The following is an 18,752-nucleotide window of genomic DNA, read 5'->3' as shown; positions in this document are numbered from 1 at the left end:
GAAAGTTTGAGAAAATTATATTATGTAAGCACTATGATTTGACGGTTTGAATTAAATGTATAAAAAAATTATCGTTCCTATTTCAATCTGTGAACAATAATCATTATTAATTATTAATATTATAAATTTATAACATTGTATAAAAACAACAGAATACATGACACACGTCACTATCACTACGTGCGTTCTTGCTTTAATTTCTCCTATTGACATGACAACTTATTTATTATAACATTTTATATTTAAGCACGAGACCTTGCAGTCTATATCGCGTACGTCTTGTTAATATTATCGACATGATGGAGAATATCATTGTTAGAAACAGTGATAATTGACTTACCACCCGCGTTGACACTCACACACACACACACACACACACACATATATATGTTCCGCATTACACAATCATACTCATTGACAAATTGCCACTTAAGCTTTACAAATAAATAAAAATCAATTTTAAATCGATCTATTGATTTTGACATTTTAATACCTACTTAGTCGCCAAAGCAGTATATTAAGTAGGTAATAACTATATTTGATGAATACGGTTTCTTATCATTCAATTATTTCAATTAGTGTGGTCTAAATCGTTTTCATTCTGAACACTGAAAGCTAAATAATAAGCAAAATTGAAAAATAATTCATACCAAAATTTTGAATAAATAATGGGTAAAAAATAAAAATTAGATAGTACATATTATATTATTATAAGACATTAATACTTATTCTATTGTTACGTCAAGTTACTTTACTGCTTTGGGCTTACTTACCATAATTAAATTAACAAATATAAGAACAATAATATATTTTAAATCAATGCAATGGTTTTAATTAATTGCGTGACACAGTTAAGCTACAATATATTTTAAAAAATGTGTATGTAATAAAATATTTAGAAAATTTCATTATTCTCTTAACATTGGAATATTCTTTTAATATTATTAAAGAATAGTAAAATACCTAACTAGAATTTTTCAAGAGGAATGTTCATACATTTTTGACGTGTGAAACGTCATGAAAAGTGTTGCATAGTTTTTTTTAGTACTTTTATTATCGTAATGCAAAACCATCACATAATGATTATTATAGATAATAATAATTAATTCATTTATTAATATTTATTATTTTATTATTATTACTTTTATTCTAGATTAAATAAATTATGTTAAACATCACAGTGAGGGAGTCTAAACCGTGGTTTCATAACTGTGATCATAACATTCAGTTAATGTTGTAAGCAAGCATTTAAGTCATTGAATATCATAATATTATTTTAAAAGTGATTGTTATTTTGCCTACTCTAGGTGCCGTGAACGCAACATATAATACTTAAGTTATATTGTAATGTTAAATTTATATATTTTATCATATTATCATCATTATTCATTCAAATAGTTAGTACCAATGAAGTTCAAACCATAAAAAATAACATAGTATAAGATTATATGTATTTTACAAATGTAGCCACAGTAACATGTATATTATATTCAATATTCGAATATACTCGTAGTTCGTAAAGAAATGAAAATAATTCCTTAATGAAATTAACTTAATATTAAGTATTTATAATAATAATTCAAGTTTATTTATAACTAATACAATTTTCGATTTGTTTTTGTCAAACATTTTTTCATTTGATACAAATGCGAAGTGATGATTACATATTATGTATCGTAATAAAAATAAAAAAGTAAGTACGATTTTAATAAATTGTGTCTATATGTATAAAACTCGGACTTGGTTCAGCATGGTCAGAGCTAACCTAACGAAAAGAATAGTGCATTTTTGCTACTAGGAAATTATTGTTCAATAACGCTCCGCTCACAAATCGAGCGAAATCTCATAACACATTTCATATAACTCTATATATATAGGTCTGTATTATCATATTTATTTTATACTTACAAAACTAAAAAAATCGCACCAATCCCACGAATTGAGAATATAATATAATAATAAAAAAAAAACGTAAGGTTAGCTCGGGTTAAATTATTAATATAACTTATTTTAAATCATCTGCGTGATGACTGCAATGTACCCAAATGGATATTATAGTAGATCATTACACACTTGCAACTTATCTGACAGACTTGAGACTTGGTAGACGTTTTAGCGATTTCGGTCTGAGTGACAACTTAATGATTTCTCGATTATATAGTCTTAAAAAAATGTTAACGCGGACACGTGAAGTAAAAATACAAAAATAAAAATACCTAAACGCTAGGGTAGTCTGAAGTCTGAACCATAAATACTATGGACTGCGGCAAATTCCCTGATTCACCCTAGAGATCATAGGTTGGATTAATTTTTATTAGTTAATAATCAGTGTGCAAACTAGTATATTGTAGTGGATTGTAGCAGTATACCTACTATAGTATGTTTCCGATACAATTCGAACTGCTACAGTTTTCTTCGTCGTCATGATAAATTCTAAACCTGTGTAGTCGTTTGTTATAGGCGCTTAACACGTGGGTCAAATCTTGAGATGTGTTGAAGAGTAGATTTGCGATACGATTGTTTTTCACACGAGAAATTCAACGTGAGACTTTCGCGGACTGAAGTTTACATAAACAAATCGTCCAAACATACCCGCCAGCAGTTTGGCCAATAGTATCATTTAAACTGTCGAATTTCGTTAAGTTTCTATGTGCTGTACAACCGTTCATCGTTCATTTATTATATGTTTTATCTTTCGTGAAAAATCAAATTCCACGCGAACGAAGTCACGGGTACACAAAACTATATACGGACACGCCTCTAATATTACATCGCCTAACATTTTGATAAATGTTTGCTGACGTTCAGACGTAAACATCGCTTCAATTTATTTATATTTCCACCATAAATTGTATATAATAATTGTGAACGATGAGTCACGCAGATATGAGTGTACCTATCTTAATACCAGTAAATATATTACATTTTTTTTTTTATTAGTCAACATATTATTGTAAAAACGTTTGCCTACCTTAGTACTGAAACAAGTATTAAAAATTATAAAAATATTTTATAATTGGCGAAGACCAGACAGAACAGCGTATAATATTATTATCTACGAATTTATAACTTTCCGCCCTCCGTGCCTTTCTACTCTGTTTGAGTTCATCATCTCCCCTCCAATAATGATCGTTTCTTCTATCAAGACAAAGTATGAAAATGATAGTAAAATTAATACTCAAAAACTTAGATAAACAAATTTTAGAAATTATTAACTAATACAATTTTATTTTATTATTTGATATAATATTGCTGCATAAAAATATAGTCGTATATTATCTTTCTTCTTTAAATCTTACTCAAATATTTTGCTAGAATAATTCTGCTCTATTATGTTCTTTTTTTATTAAATCTATATTAATTATAATGGAATAATAAAAAAAAATTTCAAATAAATTTGAATAAGAACCTATATGTTTATGTTTATGTACTATGTTTTATATACGAGTATTAGATTAAAATATAACTTATATAGTTATATATATAAGCCACAGCTATATTTATTATGTATTAATAAAATAATATTTATTTCTGTTAAACACTTATAGTGAATAATAAATGTAAACTAGGTTTTATTGAACTGGTATTTTAACTATGCCAAACCTGTAACTAGTACCTACGCTAAACAACGGTACATTATATTTATTATTTTAAAGTAAAGTTAAAATTTAAAGACAATTTACATAATTTGTCTAGCAGTGGAACGGGGAAATGTCTTTGTTTTGGTGCGAGGAAATAAATATTTTTTTAAATAGTCATTGGTCAGATATTTAGTCTTTCAATATACATCATAATCATAAAGCTCAAGAGCACTATCTACTGCTGTGCCTATCATATTGGTATATTTCTATCGTGAATAGAAATCTGTCAGTTTGTCTTAACTTATAAATCATTAGATTAGATATGCATTTAATCGATTACATTGAATTACAATAAACAACGACAGTCGTTGACGGTTTGCAGTATTGTATTAGCAGTAGTATAGTGTTGGTGTCGTTGCAGTGTTTATTACTTAATAGACGTTTAATCCGTGATCGTTATTTCTGTGTACGGCTGACATACCTATACAAGGTATATATAGTTTGAAGTTCAGAATGTACGTCAATCTCTCAATATCAATGTCTTTACACGAAATCTATTATTCGCAATGGCTTTTCTATAGCGTCAGACGTTGTGCGACTCAGCTGCCTGGTCAATCTACGGATACGATCTTCATAAAATGTCAGTGTAACTGGGTTGACGATAACGCAAGCAATCATGACAACATTTGTGTGTGCACAATAATCGTGACGATTTTGAAAATTGGTATTCAAGTAATCCCATATCTGAGGAGGATGAGCACCTCGAAGGCAATTTTTTTAATTTGTCTGCTAACAGGAAATTATTATTTGTTTGTTTTTTTAATGTCGCTATTGATTATACAGAAAATAAAATATACTTATTATGATTGAATATAACAGGAAATATTATTGAAAAGTAATATTACATATGCAAATGCGCACACGGTCACTATATAGCGTACACATACAGTACATATGCATACACAGATACAATGAATATAGTAGTAATAATAAAACAGTTATATTATCGTGTAAATATTTTATGACGAATCACTAATAATTATTTCAAAAGTAATTAAATTTTTTGAAAAATGTTTCTTATACATATTAGTTGTAAGTAATAAAAGTACGAAAACGCTCTAAAAAATTATATTTTTAAGTTTTTCACTTTTTATACAGTAACAGAATACTGTTTCATAGTATTTCTACGTGACGAGTATGAATCAAACTTATTTCTCGTGATTATATAAAAAAATATATATTTTTTCAAAAACGTTAATGGCATTCAAATCATAAATGGTTCGTGATAAAAAAAAAATCATCCTGTATATTGCGATGATTGTACAGAAGTAAAACATCTCTTAAAGTCCTTGAGGCTTCAAATCGAAAATATAAACAAAACCGCAAGTCTTTATAGTCGTAACACAGACAAACATCTACATCGTCGATTCGTTCGATTTACGGCAGCGGCGCGTTATTGTAGGTATGTTCAGCCCACAATATATTAATTATTAAAATAGCTATAGATATGCGTAATATACGTTTATAGTATATCTGTACACATAGTATTATCATCATCGTAATATTCATGACTATCGTGTGAATTAATTTGTTATTCGAATTATATAGATGGCCACCGCCGCGTATAGTTACTTTTACCGAACAATATAATTTATTGACCATACTATGCGTATACTACACAGCAAACATGTTCCTATTATATATTATAATACACTGGCTATGTTATTCCGCGCGCGTGAAACAATCAATAAAAATGATCGTTAACGGCGCTGTAAATTGTAATACACACAATAATTTAAATGGGCATATGGACGTAGCGTGCTCGTTATTATTATTAAAGTGTGTATAATCTCAGAATTGTTACTCTGTTTGTGGTATTATTGCTTCTGCGGTTACGGGTCGAAACTCTTCTGCATCCGTACCAGCGCCATCGCCGCCATTTCAGTATATAATACATAATATTATTATAAATAGGTACATTCGGACGGAAAAAAAAAACGGTTTTAATTTACAATACTATGTACTTATACATTTTAATATTATATTATTAATCTACGCGTCATATTATTATCGCAGTAAATGCTTTATTGTACAGAGTGAGATGCTGTTTTTTTTTCGCTTACGGTTAACGAGAAGACGGGAAATCACCGCGGCCCACCCTGTACAGCGAGCAGTGCACCTACTACACACGATTATGCCAAATCGATATTATTCGCCCCGAGATATGTATATATTTATTAATAGGCACCTACACTGCCGGTGCAGTACATAATATTATAACGGTAATATCCGATTCTCGTAACGGATTATTCCGCAATCGAATAATAATTATTAATAATGTTATTATAATATTATCGTACGGCTTCCGATTAAACATTTAAAAAAAACGATTCCGATGAGTGTCTTTTGTACGATAATTTTTATTTTTATAAACATACCTATTGCTATTATAATCATTGTTTTTAATATAATAATATAATAATTATTATTTTAATATTATTATAATCGGGTGCTCCGTGAATATAATAGTTAAATTTTATCGATAATATTATATAATTTTAATATTTCATAATATGAGATGATTGAGATGGTGGAAAGCCAAATTTCACTGGCAAAACGAATGTAATCTTTTTTTTAAATTTAAATTGAATATTTTATTACCGACTGCACGAGATAGCCGTTACACTATATACCTACCATCGTCAGCTATATCGCCGATGTTATTCTTTACTGATCTGGTGGACGGACACGGAATAATTTAATTACTATATTTATTTATACGTCTTGCAACCGAGGTAATATAAAATTTATAAAATAATAACAATAAACATTACAATTTACAAACAAATGAAGTTATTGGTACACGATGCACAACGTTTCACTACACGCATAGCACATTAACACCAAGCGATAAATATAATATATATTTCTTATTCTATCTCATCTTATAAGCTTTGCCTATAGTAATTATTAGCAATGCTATAATTAATATTTACATTATTTGTTTTTAATATCTATTAGTTTTTTAAATCTATTTGTTTTAAATATAAATGCCTATTATTTTATTTGTTGTATGCTTTTTAATTTCAGATTTGTAATCCCGTGATTACGCATGTGGTAGGATATAGATATATTGTTTTATTATTAATTGTATTCCATAAATTGAACATGTAGGAGATTTTCTTTGTCCATCAAGTGGCCATATGTGTTTAATTTTGTACGACCAATTCTTGATCTATTTTAAAGTTTCATAATATTTCCAGTTGTAAAAATGCATAGGACATTCATGAATAGAATTTTCAAACTCAATAGTCAATATATTTCCTGAGATCCATAATAGAACATACTAAATCGCAATAATTAGTATGTGACTTACTATAGTGTTAATTTGAGTTGGGCAATGTTTTACTATTTGCGTGACTTTATTATTTGAGCTCAAAAAAAGCAAAAAAATATCAATCTACATGACCTATATGATGAATAGGAATAAAATATAATCACATAACTAACATATAACAATCGCATTTACGATGCAGGTAATTGTTTATACATATACTAGCAAAAAAAAAATGTATATCAAACATTTAGCTTCTGTATAATAGCTGTTTGGTATGTGTTCATAATCAAACTCGAAACGTCATTATTGTCCAGTTTAAAATTTAAAATAATATTCATACATATAATACCTATGCTATATTCTATATATCTACCATAGTTTAACACTTCAACACAGATAAAAATATAAACTACACAAATAAATAAATAAAACATGAATACAATATGTTATAAGATGTGATGATTTATGATATGTACCGTATAACGTATGATTTTCAACACTAAAACATAAATAAGTCTTGTCAGTGCCCAATTTATTTAGATAAATGTATCAACCGATCGATCTATCAATCAATCGGAGATTCGAATACATGTATTAATAAAAAGAAAACTGTTTGGTTCTTGCAGTAGGTACTTACGTATAAGGAAAAATTATACAATGACAATCGACGATAAATATTAATTGAATCTTGACAAGAGCAGTATTAACTCAGCTCAGCTAAAAATCGTTTTTCAAATACAATGATTATATTAATGCATTGAAGGGGAAAAGTAATACAATTCGCAAACTGACATTTAAACATTGAAAAAGAGATATACGTTAAAAGCACATACCGTTACCACAAAAAAAAAAAAAAACAAGTAAATGTTGTAACATATTTTGTATTGAATGCAATTATTATAAGCGGCCAAGCAGGTATTCCGATTTATATTTTTAAACTATATAGTTGTGAGTGAAAATCGAATTTGTGAATTTATTATTATATACATTTAATATTTATATAATATTATGGAAACTTTTATAAAGGTTTTGATGATGAAATACGTCACAAATGTATCGTGTTTTATCAAAGCATCGACCTACAAACCGGGCGCGGGGGCCCGGAATTGTTTTAACACCTTTTGATCTATAGATCCGATATATGAAATTTGAAAAGTAGGTGTATATACTCATACCAGTTATGTATAGTGTTTAATATTAATGGCTATCTACGTTGGCGCTATCAGTTTATTCTGCAATTTTTAATTAACTCCCGTCTTAAAAATCAACCCATCAACTCGTTACATTCTATAACCATCACCAACTCGCAGTTTTAAATACCAAGTCACATTATATACATATATATATATATATATATATATATCATTATAGTATTATTACCGTCTATAATTTCCGCTTATTTTATAGTAAATTATTGTGACGTTCCTTTACCATCATCAGTGGGTATCTATCACTAATAAACAAACCTTCGGAATCCCTTGTATGAAGCGCGTGTAATAATATTCGACGCTCTGGTGTAGGAATAATTAAACGGTTCTGTATGGTTTTCAGTGGTGATCGGGACGATAAGTCACCTACGTCGTTGTCTCTGATAACGGTTTTTGTCATAATACTGCCAATCGAACAGAGCCCATTATCGGGTTTTCAGACGGTGGCACGATTTGCGCGTAAAACCGGACCGAAATAAAAGAGCGCGGAGAGCGCGAACGATCTATCAAGAGGGGCAGAGACTCGAGAGCGAGGGAGAAATGGCCCACGGTATAAAGCGAACACAGAGTGGAAAGAGAAAGACGTTATATCGGTCCAGACGTCGCGGAGTGTAAACACCAAAGACACCGCGAAGAAGGCGATATATATCTCTCACCGTGTTGTGGCGAGAGAGACGCGCACGAGGGCGGAGGGGCGGGCAAAATACACGTACTTAAACGATACGAGATAATATAAATGATATAATATTGTTATTAACACGTACACGGTTCACCTACACCTCGTTATACGGTTGTAACAAGCGACGCGGATTGTGCCGATATATATGCGATACACAGTACACACACACTCACACACGATATATATATATGTGCACACACATGCGTATTCGTGCATACACGCGTACCTACATATATATGTATATGTGAACACGTAGGTATAAGTACTTACGTGCGCAAGATTAATAGCGGTCGTGGTATGTGTGTATATACCCAACATCGTTCATAAATTCGTTGGCCGGTTTTTTATTTTATTTTTTATTTATATATTATATGACGTAGTAATAAAACACTCGGGTCTCGAACTATCGACTATTCAATAATACCGAGCGAAAATTTACGTAGTATATTATATACCTATATATATATATATATATATACGAGAAATATGATCCAGCTGCCAGGTTAGAAAATATAATATATTATTATTATTAATGGCGAATATTATTTTGTATGCGCACCGCCGCGGTAAACGTGTGCACTACGACTGCAGTTTACACGATATTATAATATGCACTATAAACGCATATATTATAATATTAGATACCTATTATTGTATTGTGCGCGAATAATGTATACGTATACCCTATACGTGGTAGTTGAACGCTATTTTCACGAGGTACGACTGGTATCCGGCACAGCACGGCCACACATTTTTAACTTTTTACCTGTGAAAAAATACAGCACAATCTCGCGGCAACGGGAAAAAGCGATTTATTTAAAACGACTTTTCTTCCTAACAATAAAACGTCATTGAATATATTCCTATTGGTGATGTATCTGATAATGGGTATTATAATTTTAATAAGTATAAAGATATTAGATAAAGGTTACACGATAAGTTTGACGTATTATCTTAATCGAGATGGAGATATAGGGGTGATACGTACATATTTTTTTTAGCGAGATCACTGCGACAGAGACATTTATTGTAACGACTCTATTATCAAATAGTTTAATTGATTAAGTCGGTATGGAAATTGCCAATGGCCTTGTAATAACTCAAGGGGGGTCGCAGGTCTCCACAATGAAATGTATATATATTTTTAATTATTATTTTCCAAATCATGGATTGATGATGTTAAATTAGCTTATATGATTTTCATATAGATTATTTAAATTAAATTACTTATGTAATAAATATGCACGAGAATTTGAATTTTCAAATTAAATAGAATTAGGAAAAACAGCACCAATTATTAACTCACATGATATTGCGCCAGAGATGTCTTACTTATAATAAATTGTCATTGCTTATTTAAACTTGTGTTTTATAATTCTGAAAATTAGTAGTTATATAATAAGTGCCCCTCACCCCAAAGAAAAAAAAGGATTGAAGGGCTATCATAATGGAAGATTACATTACATATTGAGAATTGTATTGGAATTAGATTAAACAGGTTTTACAGTATAAAAAAAAATTAAAACGTGTAATAAGACGGGTAGCCGCATCTTATATTTTACACTCGGGTTATTTAAGTAAATAAGGGTATTATTATTATTTATACTTCCCCTTATTTGGTTTCCACATCATACTTATTTTATATACTTATGATCTATTAACGACCAAATATTTCACTCGTCGTCCCATTGATACGTATTAAAATACGATTATAAAAAGTACTATAGGTATATAAATCATACTAGAAAAAAAATACATGCGATAAATACTAATATGTATTATACCTATCTACTATTAGAAAAAAAAACAAATCAGAAATGCAAACTATTAAAGCAGAATACAGATTACACATAAAATCTACTGTTAATTAAACTTCAGTTCATTACCTATAGCAGTTTGTCAGTTAATAAATAAAATATAATAATATAAATAAATCGTCAGTCGAATACATTAATGTTTAGCGTAGGACCTAGATAAACATCAATAATTTTTATCATAAGTTAATTTAATAAGTGTGAGCAACTTAAAAACTCCAACAAGATAACTAATTTATATTCTTATTATCTAATAATTAATTGATTGAATTAAGCCAAATTCTCTTTAGTCCAGTTTCCGTATCAAATTTTCAATCTTCTCAAACACCACGGTGTGCAAAAACTTTTTACTTCAGATCTATTAAAAATACAAACTATAAGTCATAGCATATATAATATAGTAGTTATAGAGACTTAAACATATACATTTTATTAATATAGCAAATTTATAGATATTAGTTAATAATGTATAAATCGTTTTTATTGTTAATACACACACGCGTTGTACAACCCCTACTACATCTCAATGTAAAATATATAGTCATATTTAATATTTTAATAAACAGTTACAATACTTACAACTTAATAGTAAGTTAACTTCTATAATAACTATCATCACTCATTAGTAATGTAGCCACTAGCCACACAAGTATTATTATAACTTTAAACGTATTATGCGATCTAATTTGCATGATATGTACGATTTATGTACAATCGTTCCTTCTATAGCTAATAGCTATAGATAATCTAAATAACAGTAGGTACGTATTATATGGTGCTGAGCATTTCAGTAATGATTAAAATAGCAAATGTTCTTTGCCGACAGTAAAAATGGAAACATTTATTTTGTTCAATAACAATTTCGTTTGTCTTTATTGAATTATAATCTTATGTTATAGTTGTTAAATACAAACATAATACGCAAGTGTGGTATGCACATTCAGGTGCATAATACCTATAAAAAAAAACCTCCGTACCTTTAATCGGCATCAATTATTTCGTTAATACACGCGTATACATTATTATTGTGTGGTATTTTTAAAACTGTTACTGTGTTATGGTAATTTTGTCACGCATTTACTGAGGATTCTATTATGAAAAAAAAAATAAATAAATACTCGTAATAATAAAGAAACAAGATTAATGGCTTACATAAGTATACGCAATTAATACACTGTACAATTATGACCCCTTTTATTTACTTTGTTCTGTGTACAACGCAAACAGGTTAACAAATTCGCATTTTTCACTGTGCACGGCCGCGTGGCTCTTGTCCGGCCCTTTCTTCTTTTCACGAATACCTCCCACCATTATTATAATATGATATCAAACCCTCGTAACCGCCAAACCCGATAATTAATGTTTATCAAATACTCGTACTCGGCGCGGCTACAATATCGTGCGTACTCGCTGCAGGGCAAGTCCGATCGAGAAATGTTTGGAAAAGAAAACAGTGGAAGAAAATAATTACCGCGCGTGTTGTGTGTAGGTACCTGCATAGACATTTTTTAATAAATGTATAAGTATAAGTTTAATACCGTTGTTAGAAATTTATCATTCTATCAAAAACAATGTGAGTACCTATACCTACCTACGAATATAATATTGACATAGTATTCGAAATTGGTGTTCGAGTAACGAATGCGGGGCAAGAAATTAAAATGTTCAGGTGTTTCCGCTTCGCCAATTTCTACACAATCTAAAATAAAGTACGAACACCGTTGTAATATTATGGGCTCAAGTCACCATTTAATCGATTATTAACCTCTGGTAATTATAGGTAAAATGTTTTCGTTCTTGCCGTGATTCCGATGCAAAGTTGAGGTCAACAATTTTCTGTTCAAATAATGATTTGTACTTTTGTTAATTTCATTTATTGTTATAAATATTTGTCTTTATTTTCTTTAATGTACTGTTTGCCTGTTTCGCGATATTGTATACAAATAATATACAAAACGATTCACAGATATACTCGCCCCCATTTTTCCAAGTCATTCAATACTGTTAATAATTTAGTGATATTAAGTTCATTTAAAAATTCCAAAAAATCATATTTTACTAGATGATGAACCAGTATGTAGGTCCGTGTAAAATATACAATATGTTACCCCCGCGACTAATCTTTACCCATATAGCTGGACCACGTGATATGTAAAAACATAATTATTATGACCATTATTTTTGTTATATGTTTCTGCAGTAATCACAGTCCGTGCAGGAATAGATTAATCACGGTCGGTCACCATTTTCCAACGTAGGTACGTAGGTACGTATTTTTAAGAATATCAAACCAGTCGATGAATATTACGTGTATATTATTTTTCGGTATGTCTTTTGATTACAAGTTACTATACGAGTATACGAGTATAAGAGAGCGATCAGCATTCGAGATGAAATACCGCCGCTGAATTGATTAAAAATATATTGATTATAATTATATAGTTCGGGCAAACCATCAAGCGGGTAAATAAAATCGGCATCGAATTCGGAAAATGTAATTATTTTACAACATTTACTCTTGCCCGATTGCTTATCTCATAAGAAAACACATAATTTCAAAATAAATAAACCCTTTAGTCATTAATTTGGTAATTTGTGTCTGATTGGACGATTCCTTAAAAAGTTATAAATCATAGCTAGGTTTTCGCATTCGGTGGAATTTTACAATCAAATCGATAAATCCTATACCTACTTAAAACCTATGTCACGCTCGCAGGGATAATCATTGACGTATTGCATACAATTAGAAACTATAGTGACGTTTATAAATAAATGTAAAATAATTATAAGAGAAATAACATTTTAGAAGCTTTATACAATTTAGGTGGCTAAACCAAACTTGAGCTGAAAGTGATTTCCGTCTCGACTAATAAATTCAATAAAATTCAGAAATGTATTAGAGTGATCAAATACTTTTAATATATTATATTACATAAAAGCATTATATCGTGAATTAAATTTATTCAAATAAAAATATTTTTTTTTAGGTAGGTATAGGATTTATTTTAAAACTCTATATAATAGTGCACAAATAAAAAATATTCAATGGGGATTTCAAAATACAGTGACATTTATTAATTATTGATATGTTGTTTTTTATGTATAGTGTTTTTATTGTAAAGAAATTAGGTAGGTTCATATATTGAAAACGAATATTAAAAGTCCAAACAGTTTTTTAATACATTTATCGTATAAACTATAATGTATTTTTGTTTTAATTTTATGAACGTTAGATCTTCAAATTCGATGACTAAAAATCAATCATAAATAATAATTAATATAATATTGGAAAATAAAAAAAATTATTGTACCTATAACTGTAAAATATTAAAAGAGTGAATATATGTACCAATAGGCATCACACAATTTTGTATAGTTATTAACTAACTGTATAGTGCATACCTATATGTATATACCTATCATTTTTATCTGCAAGTTTAATTCTGGGTTGAGTACTAAATACCAAATGAATCAATTTATTTACTATTAATAGTGAGCTAATGGCCCCATAAACATGATTTAGTAGCTCAAGATTGGACCATTAAATTTTATTAAATCATTAAAATAATCAATTTTTATGAAATCTGACATAAATATGTTAAACAAAAGAATTAAAATTCATAGAAAAACGTAGATTAAGATTAACTTTTTAATTGCACGTAAACGTACACGGTAAGTAAAATATTTTTATATTTATAATATCTATAAAAAATCTCACGTAAATATTATCTCTTCATCATATCCTTTTATAAAAAATGTAACAACTTTATGTCTTATCTATTCTAGGAAATTCTTTAAGACGTCTAAAGCTAAAATGGTGTCACGATCATCTAAATAATCAATTAACTTTAATTTTATACGTTGAATCAACAAAAACATCAAAATATGTAAGTTTCACTTCTATCTCCTCTTAACATATTTACTTATTGTCCTAAAACAAAAGCAGAACGTAAAAACTTTCAAAATAGATAAAGGTAAAAAAATATATGTATAATTAAAACGGTTGAAAACCGCTGTCTTATAAAAATAGATAAAAAAATTTTTTTACAATATGAATTATTAAGACATTATAAGTATGTGTTATTTTATTATATTTTCTTAAAAAATTGTATGTACAATTTTTACGAATAGACACAAATCTTTAGAACATTGTTGTTAACCTGCACACTAAAACATTGTCGATATTATATTGATATCCACACGGAAGCAATGCCCGAAGGTGTATTGTCTAAAATCATTATTAATGGTTAACAAGGCATATTATGATACAAACTCGTTATACACTTCAATTCGGTGGCGTCGCATACATATTCACATTACCCACTGTAAGCGTTTTTTACGTTTTTCATTTGTAACTACAAATTATGATTCTTAGGCTTAATAGGTAGAGGTATTTTCTTATTTTAATTTAAAAACCAATTTATATTCAAGAAATTGAAATAAGTTAATGTTATTTGATTTAAAACGTGCCTATACACGACTGCTAATAAAGTAATAAACCATTAATGTAATAATGTTGTCCATAGCTAAATGGCTAAAAATGTAGGTGGGCTCAATCGGCAAGCTATGCGGAGAAATCAATCAACAATTCTATTACCATAAAATAAATAACTTTAATTGTATAAATTCTATATGTCTATACATAATATTTTTTTTTTTTTTTGGTCTAAAAATATCATTTTTTTTATTCCAAATTCATTAGCGTTCGAGATCGATTCCGATGAAATATATATTATGTTATGTAAATTTCTCATTTCACGTTTTATGATATAACTTATATCTTGTAAGACTTGACACTCATCTCGATAGAAGAAATAAGTATAGTATGACGTATTAATGTATACTCGTATAATATATGCATACAGTCAGCGATCACGTTAATAATACTATACTTTACATATAATAGAGCTGTAGATGTCTACCTATTTATACCGGTAATTTAAAATAACGACAGTTATAATAATGTCAATGAGTTGGCTCTGGAAAACACCGAATCCGACAACACGCTGTATGCGCGTATATAGTATAGTCGCAGTTGCTGCATACGTCCAGCATACGAGCAAATTATTACTTTTAATTATTACAGTCACTATTGGCTTTCAAATAAACGAAAAAAAAGAGCGTTTAATTTGTCGCGTTTCGACACAGCTTTGGCATAGGTTCCGTCGCGGAGGACACCGGCGGGCGGGTCGGAATACAAAGTGACTACGTCTCTCGCGCGGATGTCGGGCATATGCGGTTGAAATACACGAGTGCACGCGCGCGCACACTAAAAAAAATAAAATAAAAATACCGCTTCGGCGTGGGGGCGTATCCCGTGAGAAACGTACGTGGTGAAAAATTAAACACACGTAATATAATAATAACGTTATAGGAACCAGTTGCATATACCCTCAGACGCGCACACGCTTTAAGACGTGTGGACTTCCACCGAGCTCAGTGTATATATATATGTGTGTGTGTGTGTGTGTGGAGCTGCAGCATCTATTATATGTACCTGCACATATTATACGGTATATAAGTACACTCGCACGCGTATTATTGGACAATCGCGCGCAATCGGGCGGGAGAATGAGTGGTGAAAAAAAAAGTCGTCTCTCTCTGTGTTCCGGTGCGATAAATCACTGGCCGCGTTTGTAAGGTGTGCGCGTGTGTAGGTAAGCCGTGCGCCGATGTAGTGCGTCGTGTAGGTATATGAGTATAAGTATAAGTATTATAGGTGGACAGGTGGTAACCCTCGAAAATTTAAAAGTCGCCGTTTAACGGTCGATGTCGACATTTAACGTGCCGTCCAAGTTCCACCAAATACTGAAGTGTAAAAACTTAGTATATATAATGACAATATGCTATATGTACATAGTGCACAACGCGCAGTTGAACGCCGATTTCGGTGTTTTTAGACGGTCACTGCAGCGTATTAACTTACCGGTTACTAATACGGATTAATAGACTTAATACTTGAAACAATGGTCTTGTTTTAAACCAATTAATTTTGTGTGTACGTGTATAGTAATTAAAGTAACTATTTCTATAAGCGATTTCTAGGTCTTGTTTTTACAGTGACTCACTGCAACGATCCCATTTTTTTTCTCTATAATATTAAACATATACAATTAGATTTGACACTTAGATGAGAACAAGAAATGGAAAAACTTACATTAACTAACATTAATTAAATTTTATTTAAAGATTAAACGATTAGATGATAGTCACAATAATAAGATATCAGAGATATAAGACACGTTCGTCGATTGGAAATAAATGATAGAGTGCTAACTTTATTTAGTAACGGGTTAAGAAGATAAAACCGATAGCCTTAATGTTGGACGTGAATTCAGAAATGAAATAAGTTAGTAATACTTCGATATTTGAGATATTGTTGAGACTATATATATATTGATTGACGGAAGTAACAAAAAAGTATAATAGCATGAAATTCATTGACCCGAGGAGTGGTTCGTTCTACAATAATGTATTAATGTGTTTGCAATAATTACCATACACAGACGCGTGTAAGAGAATTATATATATAAAAAAAAAAAGTTGATGTCATAACTCCAGTTTATAGACGCGTCTTCTAGACGTCCTGTAAAACGTTTTATCGATAATTTTATAATATAGATGTAAAATATTAGTTTATATTTACAGTAGTACACAGAAAAAAAAAAGGAACAGCAATTTACCGATCTGCTTCTGACATAGTACCTATATAATTTTCAAAACGCATTTCTAGTTTTTTTATTGCTGTGCAATTTCCATGATATATTATAGTGCAGTCTATAGAATAATTCGATTATTTGATTATATAGTTTTTAAAATATTATTAATACGCTTGTGGTATTAATTATTGCGTAGGTAATATGATGTTATTATTGGGACCATATATCATAAAAGCACTCTTTGGGTATGTCCGTTTATACTTGCCTGTATATAAAGTACGATTATAAATCATAAGCTCACAGTAGGTAGGTACTATAGGTAGAATAATAATTATTATAACGATATTATGTCAACGGTATAATATTATACGGGTATCGAACAACATTAAATCGAACACCGCCGTAAATAATATGTTTCAACTAAAATAATAAAATCACATACAACAATTTATACTACGGTGGTTAATTTCGCGTATTAAAAGTTATAATTTATGCACACTATATAGATTTTTAATTTTTAAAATACATACAATTTTCCGATAGTCTAATAAAAATACAATCAATTTTAACGTTCCCCGTATTACCTTTAAGTGTTATTATTTATTGACTTTCATTTTAAATATCGCTGTTTCGACTTCTTAGAGTGTTCGTGCATAAAAAATTATCATTAAGCGTTTATGTGATAAGTTTAACAATATTACAAATTCAACAATATTTTGTAATAATCATAAAAATTATGAATAATTTTCGATAAGAAATCGACATTAGTAAATACTATTATTATTGTTGTCCAACTTTATAATAAATATAATATATGAGCTAATTTAAACACACGCTGATACAATTTACACATAACGCATACTATATAATTTATCTAAATTGCTAATCGAGTGTAAAAAAAATATTGTGGTTTCTATGCACACGTGTACATACTATACATATAACTGTTATGCACACGAACACCTTCCCCGTTGCAATTATAATGCACCCAGTAGGCAAATTGTTAAAAATTAATAATACAATATTATCAGTCATTACTCCGTCAAAACCGGGTTTTAAATTAAAATAAATCAATGGTTCACTATTGGTTCAGTTAATTATGTGTTTTGTTTTATAATTTCTCGTGCGTTGATTAATTTAAAGATAGTTAGTAAAAGTTGTTTTTTTTTTAAATCGACATCTTTTATTTGACCAAATATAGATGAAATGATGTACATCAGAATGTATTACATTATAATATATCGATCGTCAAATGAACGATCAATGATTTTTATTTAAAAAAACCCAAAGTTCACTAAAATATTACATTTTTTTCGTTTGTTGTAAGTACTGCAATCTAATTTGATAGAAATTGAACAGTATACCTATGTGAACGGATTTGGATAAGTACCAGAATTCAAAGCATTCGACGATCAATACTTATTCAAGATAATTTACACGCCTACGTAATAGCACCGCATGCAGTTCACAATAC

The sequence above is a fragment of the Rhopalosiphum padi genome, chromosome 4 (genome assembly GCF_020882245.1).
Source record: "Rhopalosiphum padi isolate XX-2018 chromosome 4, ASM2088224v1, whole genome shotgun sequence".
NCBI lineage: Eukaryota > Metazoa > Arthropoda > Insecta > Hemiptera > Aphididae > Rhopalosiphum > Rhopalosiphum padi.
The sequence above is the reverse complement of the archived record's forward strand: the minus strand, read 5'-3'. Positions refer to the sequence as shown.